General features: G+C 41.8%; 1 long non-coding RNA gene across 1 annotated transcript in view; it reads right to left on the bottom strand.

The window, feature by feature from the left end:
* Positions 1-11,771, bottom strand: part of LOC141105634 (uncharacterized) — a 45,913-nt gene that overhangs the window by 1,532 nt on the left and 32,610 nt on the right. The gene's annotated exons all lie outside the window — the stretch shown is intronic.

Below are 11,771 nucleotides of genomic sequence, written 5' to 3'. Positions count from 1 at the left end.
GAAAATGATAAATGGTTTTCAACATAATTAAAAAAATTTGAAAAGTGTGGTGTACATTTGTATGGCGCCCCCCTGAGTCAATACTTTGTAGAACCTCCTTTCACTGCAATTACAGCTGCAAGTCTTTTTCGGGATGTCTCTACCAGCTCTGCACATCTAGTGAGAGAAACTTTTGCCCATTCATCTTTGCAAAGTAGCTCAAGCTCTATCCAATTGAATGGAGATCTGAACAGTGATTTTCTAGTCTTACCACAGATTTTTCAATTGAATTTTAGGTCTGAACTATGACTGGGCCATTCTAACACATGACTATGCTTTGATCTAAAACATTCCATTGTAGCTCAGAATAAAGAGATGAAAGCTATTGGCTACTGTCCCGTTTATAGTCCTGACGTACGTGTATTACGTCACCGCGTTCAAAATGATCGGATTTTCCGACAACTTTGTATGACCGTGTGTATGCAAGACAAGTTTGAGCCAACATCCGTCGGAAAAAATCCTAGGATTTTTTTTTTTTTTTTTTGGAATGTCCGATCAATGTCCGACCGTGTGTACAGGTCATTACAGGTTTTCTTCTAAGACTGCCCTGTATTTGGCTCCATCCATCTTCACATCAACTCTGACCAGCTTCCCTGTTCCTGCTGAAGAAAAGCATCCCCACAACATGACGCTGCCACTACCATGTTTCACAGTGGGGATGGTGTGTTCAGGGTGATGTGCAGTGTTAGTTTTCCACCACACATAGCGTCTTGCTACTAGTCCAAATAGTTAGGTTTTGTGTTTTTGTTTTTTTTTTTTTTTTTTTTTTACAGAGCACTATTCAATTCATAATCTAAAAAAAAAAAAAGTATAATTATAATCTAACCCTGCTTTAAACTTCTCCACAATGTTGTCTCTGACCTGTCTGGTATGTTCCTTGGCCTTCATGATGCTGTTTGTTCACTAAGGTTCTCTGACAAACATCTGAGGGCTTCACAGAACAGTTATACTGAGATTAAATTACACACGGGTGGATTTGATTTACTAATTAGGTGACTTCTGAAGGCAATTGGTTCCACTATATTTTAGTTAGGGGTATCAGAGTAAAGGGGGCTGAATACAAATGTACACCACACTTTTCAGATATTTTATTTATAAAAAATTTGGAAAACCATTTATCACTTTTCTTCCACTTCAGTTATGTGTCACTTTGGGGGTTATTTATGAAAGGCAAATCCACTTTGCACTACAAGTGCACTTGGAAGTGCAGTCGCTGTAGATCTGAGGGGGACATGCAAGGAAAATAGCATTTTTTGCTTGCACATGATTGGATAATAAAATCAGCAGAGCTTCCCCTGGTTTCAGATCTACAGGGACTGCACTTTCAGTGCACTTGTAGTGCAAAGTGGATTTGCCTTTCGTAAATGACCCCCACTGTGTTGGTCTATCACACAAAATCCCAATAAAATATATTTACGTTTTTGCTTGTAACATGACAAAATGTAGAAAACTTCAAGGGGTATGAATACTTTTTTTCAAGGCAGTGTGTGTGTGTGTGTGTGTGTGTATCCTTCTCTCCCCCCCCCCCCCCCCCCTCTTTTTTTTTTTTTTTTTTTTTTTTGCCGCTATGTATTCTACATATATTTTGGTTAAAAAAAAAAAATCGCAATAAGCGTATATTGATTTGCGCAAAAGTTATAGCGCCTACAAAATTAGGAGATTTATGGTCTAATAATAATATATTTTTTTTTTATCATAACTGACATTACGGCAGAAATATCGGACCACTTTTGACACTATTTTGAGACCATTTGCATTTACATAGCGATCAGTGCTATAAAGATGCACTGATTACTGTATAAATGTCACTGGCAGGGAAGGGGTTAACACAAGGGGGGCGCTCAAGGGGTTAAATGTGTTACCGAGGGAATGATTCTAACTGTAGGAGGGATGGGACTGACTAGGGGAGGAGACCAATGGGGTGTTCATACTTGGTATGAACACCCCATCGGTCTCCTCGCCCCTGACAGGACATGGATCTGTGTGTTTGTTTTAGACACACAGATCCACGGTCCTGCACCTATGAGTGCCCACGCACCTGCGCCTAGGTGATACGGTGGGTGCGCCCCCCCCCCATACCACCAGGAAGCCGAGAACATCATATGACGCCCGCCCAGGATGGGAGATCCCATCTGTGGGATATCTCTAATGGGCGGGTAGGGAAGTGGTTAAGATTGAATGGCACATAACTCTTTTGCTTATCGCAGTTGCTGCAGCACAACAGTGTGAAATCGCTGAAAAGCAACTTCTTTATGAAGCTTAAATGTCTTTTTATTAGCGTTGGATTCCATTGTATGTGCATTGATAATACAAGTAAAAAGGCGCAAAGCACAGTTACCTTGAAAGTAAAACTGATTAGTCCAGAAACTGAAAACTGTAAAAATGCATGTGTAAGTTCATGCATATATACTTGGAGTATATACAAGAGGTCAGTCAGACTCGCATTAGTCATCCAACTAACAGAATTCCTACAACCAAATCCAGAAAACTGCTTAATGATCTTAATAATTTTTATAACAGGCCCTCCCATACAGGAAGGGGATGTGATAACATCACAAATGATATTGCCCCTGTGCCCAACCCTGTTTCCAAAATGATGTCTACATCTATCTCAGTCAGGAAATCATTAGATTTAGCTATGGATGTCCAATCTGCCTCCAACACCCCCATTGTTACTATCGAACCTTTGACTGAATGTCCTAAACTTCACACATCGGGTTCCCCCACCACCACAAAGTCCAACACTTTTTTTAGTCCCCAGTCCTCCTCGAGCCAACCGGAGAAAACGAAAACTCACCGGAGAGGCTGCAGAGGAGGACGAAAAAAGTCCCGAAACAAATACACCGAAGCTCCGCAAACTGTAAAAATCTTCAACCTATCATCTCTCGAACTCTCCCCCGCAGACATTAGCCTACTTAGCAGAGGCCTTAATTTTGCCCCTATTAATAAGCCCAATCCTTTCCTTTTATTTAAAGATTTAAACAGATACATTCGCAACTTGACCCTCAAAAGGTTTTTCCATGCCAAATCACACAAACCTACTGAAGTGTGCCTGGACCCTCTTCCCACCAGTCCTTCCACAGATATGTTTGAATATGATGGGGACATCATAGACATACTAGATTCCATAACGAATGAAGGAGACACTCTTAGTCTCTTTACTCAACACCTTGCTACGTCACCAGCTATTTTACACTCATCACTAAAACCTAAATCCATCTTCTATCCGGCCCAATCAAAAGGCCCTTACCTGGAAAGTTTTTACAGGGTAGTATATGCTGACTTCCTGAAACTTTGCCAGACTTCTACCACGATACCTTCTCATATACACAACCTTTCAGCTTCTGAAATCCAGGCTCTGGATTCCCTAACACACTCGGCTGACATTATCATCAAATCAGCGGACAAAGGGGGAGGTATTGTCCTGCAAAACAAGGCAGATTACATTAACGAAGCCCTTAGACTCCTCTCAGATGAGACTACATATAAAAAACTTTCCAAGGACCCCACCATTGAATTTGCTGCTGAAGTTAACATTTTGGTAAAATCAGCTCTTGATGGTGGAGTGATGGACAAAACGGAAGCCTCTTTCTTCACCAAAAACTTTTACCAGATCCCATATTTCTATCACTTACCTAAAATCCACAAGAGTCTCACTTCTCCCCCTGGCAGGCCCATTTTGGCTGCCATGGAGAGTGTTACTACCGGTTTTAGTCAATATATTGACCTATATCTCCAGCCCATTGTTAAACAATTACCGTCCTATATCAGAGATGGTTCACACTTGTTGGAACTACTTGCATCTTACAAGTGGGAACCATCTTACCTCTGGTTATCTCTGGACGTCACATCACTTTACACTTCAATCCCACATTCTTTTGGTTTACTTGCGCTAGAATTTTTTCTCGCACAAGATCCCTTTATCAACCCCAGACAAGCTGCATTCATCTTGGAGGCAACCAATTTTTGCCTCACCCATAACTATTTCGATTTCAATGGCGACTTCTACCTACAAACTAAGGGAACTGCGATGGGAGCGAATTTCGCTCCCTCTTACGCCAACCTGGCGATGGGTTATTGGGAAAAGAATTTCATTATACAAAACAACCCCCACTGTGCCAATATTGTATTTTTTGGCCGCTACATTGATGACATAATCATCATTTGGGATGGCCCTGTCGACCTAGTTTCCCTTTTTGTCCAACATTGCAATTCCAATCCATACGGCTTGTCTTTCACTCACGTTGTCGATCCTACTAATCTGGCCTTCTTAGATTTAGATCTGGGTCATTTAGACAACATGATTATCGCAAAAAACCACATCAAACCTACCGCTGGCAACTCCTATTTGCACTATAGGAGTTGCCACTATCCAAAATGGACACAAAACATACCTAAAGGTCAGTTCTGCCGCCTACGACAGAACTGCACCCTAGACAGCGACTATGACACCATGAGTATACAACTTAAAAAGAAGTTCGCCGACAAGGACTATCCTAAAGATCTAGTTGATCAAGCATGCAACTATTACGCTAAAGGCAAACCTGCCAAAAAAGATAAAGAGATAACAGATCATTCCACTAGGTTTATCACTACCTTCAATTTTCAGTACAAAAAAAATGGAAAATATACTAAAGAAACACTGGTCCATTTTGCTACAGGATCCACTTCTGAAAACCTCCCTTCCGCTTATACCCAGAATCACGTACCGAAAGGCTCCGAGTCTCAAAAATAGGATTGCCCCAAGTAAATTGCCCATCGACAAGCCCATTTCCAACCCCACCACCCTCATACCACTAGTCGGCATGTATCAGTGTAAGAAAGCCCGCTGCAAGACTTGTATGTTTGTGGAACATGGCAAAAAATCTTTTCTATCTAAAGGCAGAATTTATACATTGGAACAATTCTATAACTGCTCGTCTAATTTTGTAGTGTATGGCCTCACGTGCCCTTGTGGGTTAATCTATGTTGGGCGAACTATCTGCCCACTCAGGCAGCGGTTCGGCCAGCATCGACGACTCATTGAGGGTGGTAAGGACAAACACAGTGTCCCTCGGCACTTTGCCGAGTGTCACAACAAATCTACCACCGGTCTGTCTGTTTGGGTTATTGAACAAATCCCTAAACACATGTCAGAAGCTGAACGGTTCAAAAAGCTTTGCGCCAGAGAGACTTTCTGGATATACTGCTTAGATGTACTCTCCCCTGGCGGCCTCAATGAAGGAATAGAGATATCCACAGTCCTATAACAACCTTTCCTCTTACCACTTTACAGCTACCATGAAATTTTGTCTCAGTTGTAGTTTTTTTTTTTATTTTATTTTATTATTTTTTTTCCCTCTTTTTACCCCCCTTTTTTTTACCCCCCCCTTTTTTTTTTTTTATATATGTGCATGTGCATCTCCCCCTCACACATTTATATATGTACATATCTCCCCCCCCCCTCCCCCCACTTACCCTGAAATACTAAAATCCATCAGTGTTTATTTCCATATTCTCTGTAATCATAGTCCCAGGATCAATTTATAATTTATTAATTAAATTTACATTGTTTTATTCCATATTGCACGCCAGACGGTGCAGACTACAACTATTAATCCCCTATTCTTGACAGTCATCTCCCACTCTCTATACATAACATCTTATGGCAGTCTTTTGTATTTACTGTATATTTATTTATATTTATCTGATCTATTTTATTGCACTGTACCTTATGATTTATTTCCTCATGATGTTTTAAATGCTTGTTCCTGAATTTATCTTGCCTTATCTGGTTTTATTCACAATGTTTTGTCTTAATTGGAGCCCTGTTGTAAAATTTTATATACATATATTCTCCCTTTTATTTTTTTCTGCACTATGTCATTGTAAGGTCCTTTTTGTTTTTATCCCCCCTGCCATCTAATGCCGCCCATTACCTATTTTTTTATGCAAATCACGGACTTTCCGGCCCCGCCCCCCCCCCCCTCTTTTCAGCTTATATAAGCCCACTGTGTCCTCCTCTCCCTATGCTTGACAACAAAGGAATGCGGCCATTCGTCCACCAATGGCAAGCCTATTCTGAAACGCGTCGCATGCGTGTGACGTCATCACCGGGCGCCACGCTGTACTTGCCCTCCAAGCCTCGTTTGAGATCTTCGGCTCGGCCGGCCTTTTTCCCTTCCTAGAGGCTTCACACCATTCTATCAGTGAGCAGCAGCACGGCTGAACGGATGCTCTGGCGTCCTACACATCTCTCCCTTCCTTCCCTGGAACCCCTATCTGTGCATCTGGGACATAACCTGGCTCCCAACCCAGCAGGATTTGTGTTGGACTGTTCGCTGCAAGAGACTGAACCTGGCTGCAAGAACTAATCCTCTTTGGACCTGGCATGCCCTGCAGGAACCGCTGTGACCTGTAGTTCCACCGCATCTCTCCAGCCCAGCCAACCGACCCTAATGCAACTTCTCCAACTTCCATGTGAGTGGATATTGTTGTTTTAATAAAATGTATTTATGATTTATACTCAGAGGCGCCCCTCTCCTTGTTATTGTATGTGCATTGAAGCACTACGCTGCCATTCATTCTAAAGGGCACCACAACACACGTGAGCTACAGCACAACTCAGGGAATGGAGCTACCACTGCGTTGTAAGAAAAAAAACAGCCAAAAGCCCTGATACCATGTCTTAATGTAACACGGCATAGGAAGAGGTGGGGAGAGGTTTACTCTCTGGTGGATTTTCCATTAAATTTGCTGAGAATGGAGCAGGTAGAGTATGATTTCAGCTTCACCAGTGGAGGCGTAAAGAGCCATCGGATGATTGGCATGTTTTACATCTAACCCAAAAAAGAAATGTTATTGGTGGGTCAGACGAAGTTTGATTTAAAAGTACTAATATCCTATTACTTTTTTCTCCTTCAGATGTACCTGGCAACACATTGTGCCACTGATCAGCTGGTGGCAATTAAATTTGTCCCAAAAACTTACAGGCGTCTTCATAGAAGTATGACAGAGCGCAATGCCCAGGCAGAGATGAAGGGGAGCCGATTCTTGCAACAATTATATGTGACTTTTCACACAGCTAAGCAACTTTTTTAGCTTTCCCTTATTTTGGAGGAATTTTAGGAGAGTACAAATCAATGAGAATATTACATTCTCCTTCACCTAATAGATCTCCAATCACTTGTGTTGGTAAATGGTAATCAACTGGACTGGTTCTGTAACCTTGAAGAGATTTTGATGGTCATCCAAGCAGGTTCTTTGGTTCTTGCTGCTTAGAAAAAAGGAGCATATCATCATTGCAAAACAAACCCAATAAATGTGACTATTTCGAGCTATAAAATTACCTGAATAAATGACTCTTCAGACATGTTACTACATTTTCACTGGAAGTCTCCAAATGTGAGAAGACCAGGTATAATTTATCTTTTTCTAGGAGTACCTTTTCTACATTAGGGAATATGTAAATGGTTTGACCCTGAATGAATTAATCGGCAGCAGGTCTTCTATGGCTGACACCATAATGTAAGTATTACAATGGGGCTCGCTGGTAGTGGGGAGGGAGGCAGAATGTACAATTGGAGATAGATCACATTAGCTATGGGGCCTCTGTATTTAAGGTGGTGTTGGGGCGTGCTTGCTTTACCTAACCACCCCCAGTTACACTAGCCAGGAGCCTTGCTCCTATGATTGAATTGGTTCAACATTTTTAGTTAGAAAATGCAGAGGGGATAGGGAAGGATTATAGCGAAGTTTCCAAACATTGATTACATGGGGAATTAATGCTATCTATGGGGCCAGAATTTGTAGCCTGACCAATGTAGTCTGCCAAAAACCATGGGAGGGAGTCGTAGACCTGAGATCGTAGCTTGGTATTTCCAAAAATCTACTCTACTCTAATATCCATGGGTAGCTTTAGACTGACATTATTTATGGGATGGGATTTGAGAAGATCTAACTAATAAGAGATTGGCATAACAAAGACATCCATGGTTGTGGACAAGCCCCCCTTTTTTTTTTTTTTTTTTTTTTTATTAGTACTTAACCTTTTAGTCTCGGTTCACATGACTTTAATAGAAGTCAATGCCAGCTGCTCCGAAGTCCAACTCCAGCCGCTCTGATTAGAACGGTTCCATTTCACTGAATGGAGAGCAACTTGTCAGGTGGCTAAGTCGCCTGACAGGTCGCCCCTGTGTGAACCGAACCTTACAGTAATAACTCCATGATGAGAATACATCAGGGTTTGTTTATAGCCAAATAAACCAGCAAAATAAATAAAAACATGAATGCCCCTATGGCAATAGTTTTTTAAAATGATTTAGCAATATACAAAATGTCTTCAAAAATATACCTTCTTCCTGTAGCATTAGGATCAGGTAATATTAATCGGGGAGCAAAGAGGAGGTGCTGCTCATTTGCCAGTTCACATCTATGTGTTTTGCGGCCAGTGTGTTTTGGAAACGGTCTTGGACTTTTTCCCCGCAATTTGCAGCTGGAGGAGAAGTTTTTGGTCTGTTAGTTTGGGATTGGTGTTGTGGACTCCCACTCGTTTCTGGGATTGGCGCCCTTGATGATCACCTGCCTACCACAGTCATCACCACGAACCCCTTCTCCGAAGTTTGGCTCCAGGTCTCCATTTACATGCCTTAATGACCCACAACCGTATGGTGTGTTGGGTCCATCATTCCTGGTAAGGGTACCTCTTCCTTTACTTCTCCCCTGTCTGAAGGTACACTCCCGGGTGTTCGTCCACCATTGGAAATTTCCATCCCAGAGACTGCTTTGAACTTTTGCTGAAATTACCTCCCTCAGATACACCCTTCATATTAACTTGCATCCATTGTCTGACCCTTGAGTCATTATCACATTCACTTAAGATCGATCTCTGGGTCGCTCTTTTATATGTTTAAATAACGGTTATTATATTGTATAAAAACACAGGATTACTTCAGAATAACAAAAGAACTGAGAAACCACTTTACTTTCTGGAATCCATTTTGGCTCTGCTTCGGTGGATAAAGAGGGGACATCCCGGCCCTGTAGAGGCTCTACCCTTGCCTCCAACACTTCACTACTTTACCCAGGGTGGCATCAAGCTCCATTGATTCTATGCTTATGGCAGTAGAATCCAACCTCTCTGGTAAGCGTATTCCATCTATTCGCTAAAGTTGTTGATATACAAGTTGACGGTTGGGAAGCAGACCGGATCGATACAGATTATTTATCCTCACTGCGGACTGTTGTCCTTTTTGGATTATATATTCCCTTTTTTCTTGGGACATTACGTCTACATGCACTTTGAACTTTATATTCACTATTAATACATGTGTTTTAGCGCTACAATTTATTTTATATTTGTTACCTTTTTGTCACATGGTTTGTAGCAGCTGGTTTTTGTTTATTTGGGTAGCGCATTAATCATTTCTTTTTTTCACGGTTATTATATTGTGTTTACCTTGACAGCCCCTTGTATGCACATTGGTTTACATTTTTATTAATACCTGTGTTATCACATGTTCTCTTGGGTGCGACTTTCAGTCGCATGACACAAACAGCTAGAATATATTTTTTGTTTTATATATGTCTAACACGCTTTGCCTGTAGTTTCTCCTACAGAGATACAAGTCTAGTTTTCCACACTCTTGTCACTTCTTCTCGCACATACTTTGGCTTTTTTTTTTTTTTTTTTCTTAGCGCCACACGTTTTATATTTCCATTTGTATCACAATTAGTCTTATTGTTGTGTTGGCTGCTCACATTTTTATAGGTTGGCGCAGTATTTCACATATTCACGATATTAATCGGGGGGCCTAGGTTACTATAGGGCAAGTTTATCATTATTTTTTTTTTCTTTTTCCATCAGATTTATTGCTGCGGAGCTGCTGTGCCATACAAGCTCTTCATTCCAGAGGCATTGCACATACGTAAGTATTTGAGCCATCATATTTTATTGGTCACCAAACTGCGGCCTGCAGGGCAGATGAGGTCCTTTGTCTTTATCCAGACCTTGGGGAGCTATTCCTTCCACTGATGGAAGGTACTCTTCCTTCTACTAACACCAATGATGGGGTACTATTCCCCCCCCCACTGACCCCAATGATGGGGTACTATTCCCCCCCCCCACTGACCCCAATGATGGGGTACTATTCCCCCCCCACTGACCCCAATGATGGGGTACTATTCCTCCTCCTACTGACCACAAACCCTATGTAATATTCCTACTCCCAATGACCTCCAAGCCTGAGGCACTGTTTTCCTTCACTCCTTCTGGGAGGTGATTGAAGAAGACAGTTTCTGCCCACCTGTGGACATCACTTCTCACAACCGGACCACACTATAGAAGACTTCAATGTTTTAGTTCTTAAAGGGAATTTCAGAACTATCCAGGAAAAGAAAACATTTTAACTAAGAGTGATAATTCTTTTTCATACAAAAAATGGCCTAAATTTAGATATCGGTTTCCTTACCCATTATACTAAAGTTTTACAAACCCCCCCCCCCTGTGACTAGCATCCCCCCTCCAATCTATAGCTCTCCCTCTGTCTTATCTCACTAACTCTGCTGCTATCTTTATTACCATTGATTTTGTATGTGTTTGTTTTTCTTTTCTTAAACATTCTGCTAAAAATTTTGAATCAGTACTGTTTGGATCTTGAAGGGGACATACCCTGAAAGCTTGTCCTGATTGTATGTTAGTGAAAATAAAAAAGTATCACGGACAGTACTCAATTTACTCATTCTGGGACATTTTCTACTCCCACTGGCCACAGTCTGCCCCCCTAAAGTATGGAGGCTAGCAATCTGGCCCTTTGTTTAGAAAGTTTGGAGACCCCTGTACTAGCTGATAAGTCTGCTTACCCTTTTTTCTTTACAGTGACCTCAGTCAAAACATCTTCCTTGATAGTACTGGACATGTCAAGATTAGGGATGAGAATCGCATGTTCGAGTCTAACATCGTTATGGGCCGTGCACTCCAAATTCGAGTGGCGCGTCACGGCCCATAATTCACTACGGCATCGCAGTGCATTGCTGGCTGATGATTGGCCAAGCATGGACTATGACCCACATGCTTGGCCAATTGCAGCGCTGTGTGTAGAGAGCCATAATTGGCCAAAGCCAAGGAGGCTTTGGGCAATTATGGCTCAGGGGGTTTAGTATATTAGATGGATCCATTCCTGTTGTCCTCTTCCTAATATACTGGCAGGCAGGTGTTTTTACAGTATTTCCAGTTGCACCTACACTATAGCTATCTGAAGCCAGGTGCTTGTGTAGGCTCTTGACGTATTTCCAGTTAGTGTACTGTGTACCCTGCACAGTTGCACCTACAGTATAGCTACCTGAAGACAAGTGCAGGTGTTCTCATACTAATACTACAGGCAGACAGTTGATTCTGCTAGCTGCAGTATAACGTGTGTGTGTGTGTGTGTGTGTGTGTGTGTGTGTGTGTATGTATGTATGTATGTATGTATATATAAATTATGCCTTCCAGACATACTATTGACCTGCAGTGGGATGTATAATATATATATTTATACATCCCAGTTTTGTGCAACTACATCTCACTGCAGGCCAATAGTGTGTCTGGAAGGCCAACAAGGAGAGGCAGACAGTCACAAGCCAATAAAAGAGGGCAAGCAGGCTCTGTGTCTAGAGGCAACAGTGCTGGTCATGGACACAGTGCATCCTCATCAGTACGTGGCCGTGGGACACGCTTGGCCTTTTTTTCGGCAGTTGGCCATGTTGAGCTGTAA

Source organism: Aquarana catesbeiana, linkage group LG08 (genome assembly GCF_042186555.1).
Source record: "Aquarana catesbeiana isolate 2022-GZ linkage group LG08, ASM4218655v1, whole genome shotgun sequence".
NCBI classification, from domain to species: Eukaryota; Metazoa; Chordata; class Amphibia; order Anura; family Ranidae; genus Aquarana; species Aquarana catesbeiana.
The sequence above is the reverse complement of the archived record's forward strand: the minus strand, read 5'-3'. Positions and strand labels throughout refer to the sequence as shown.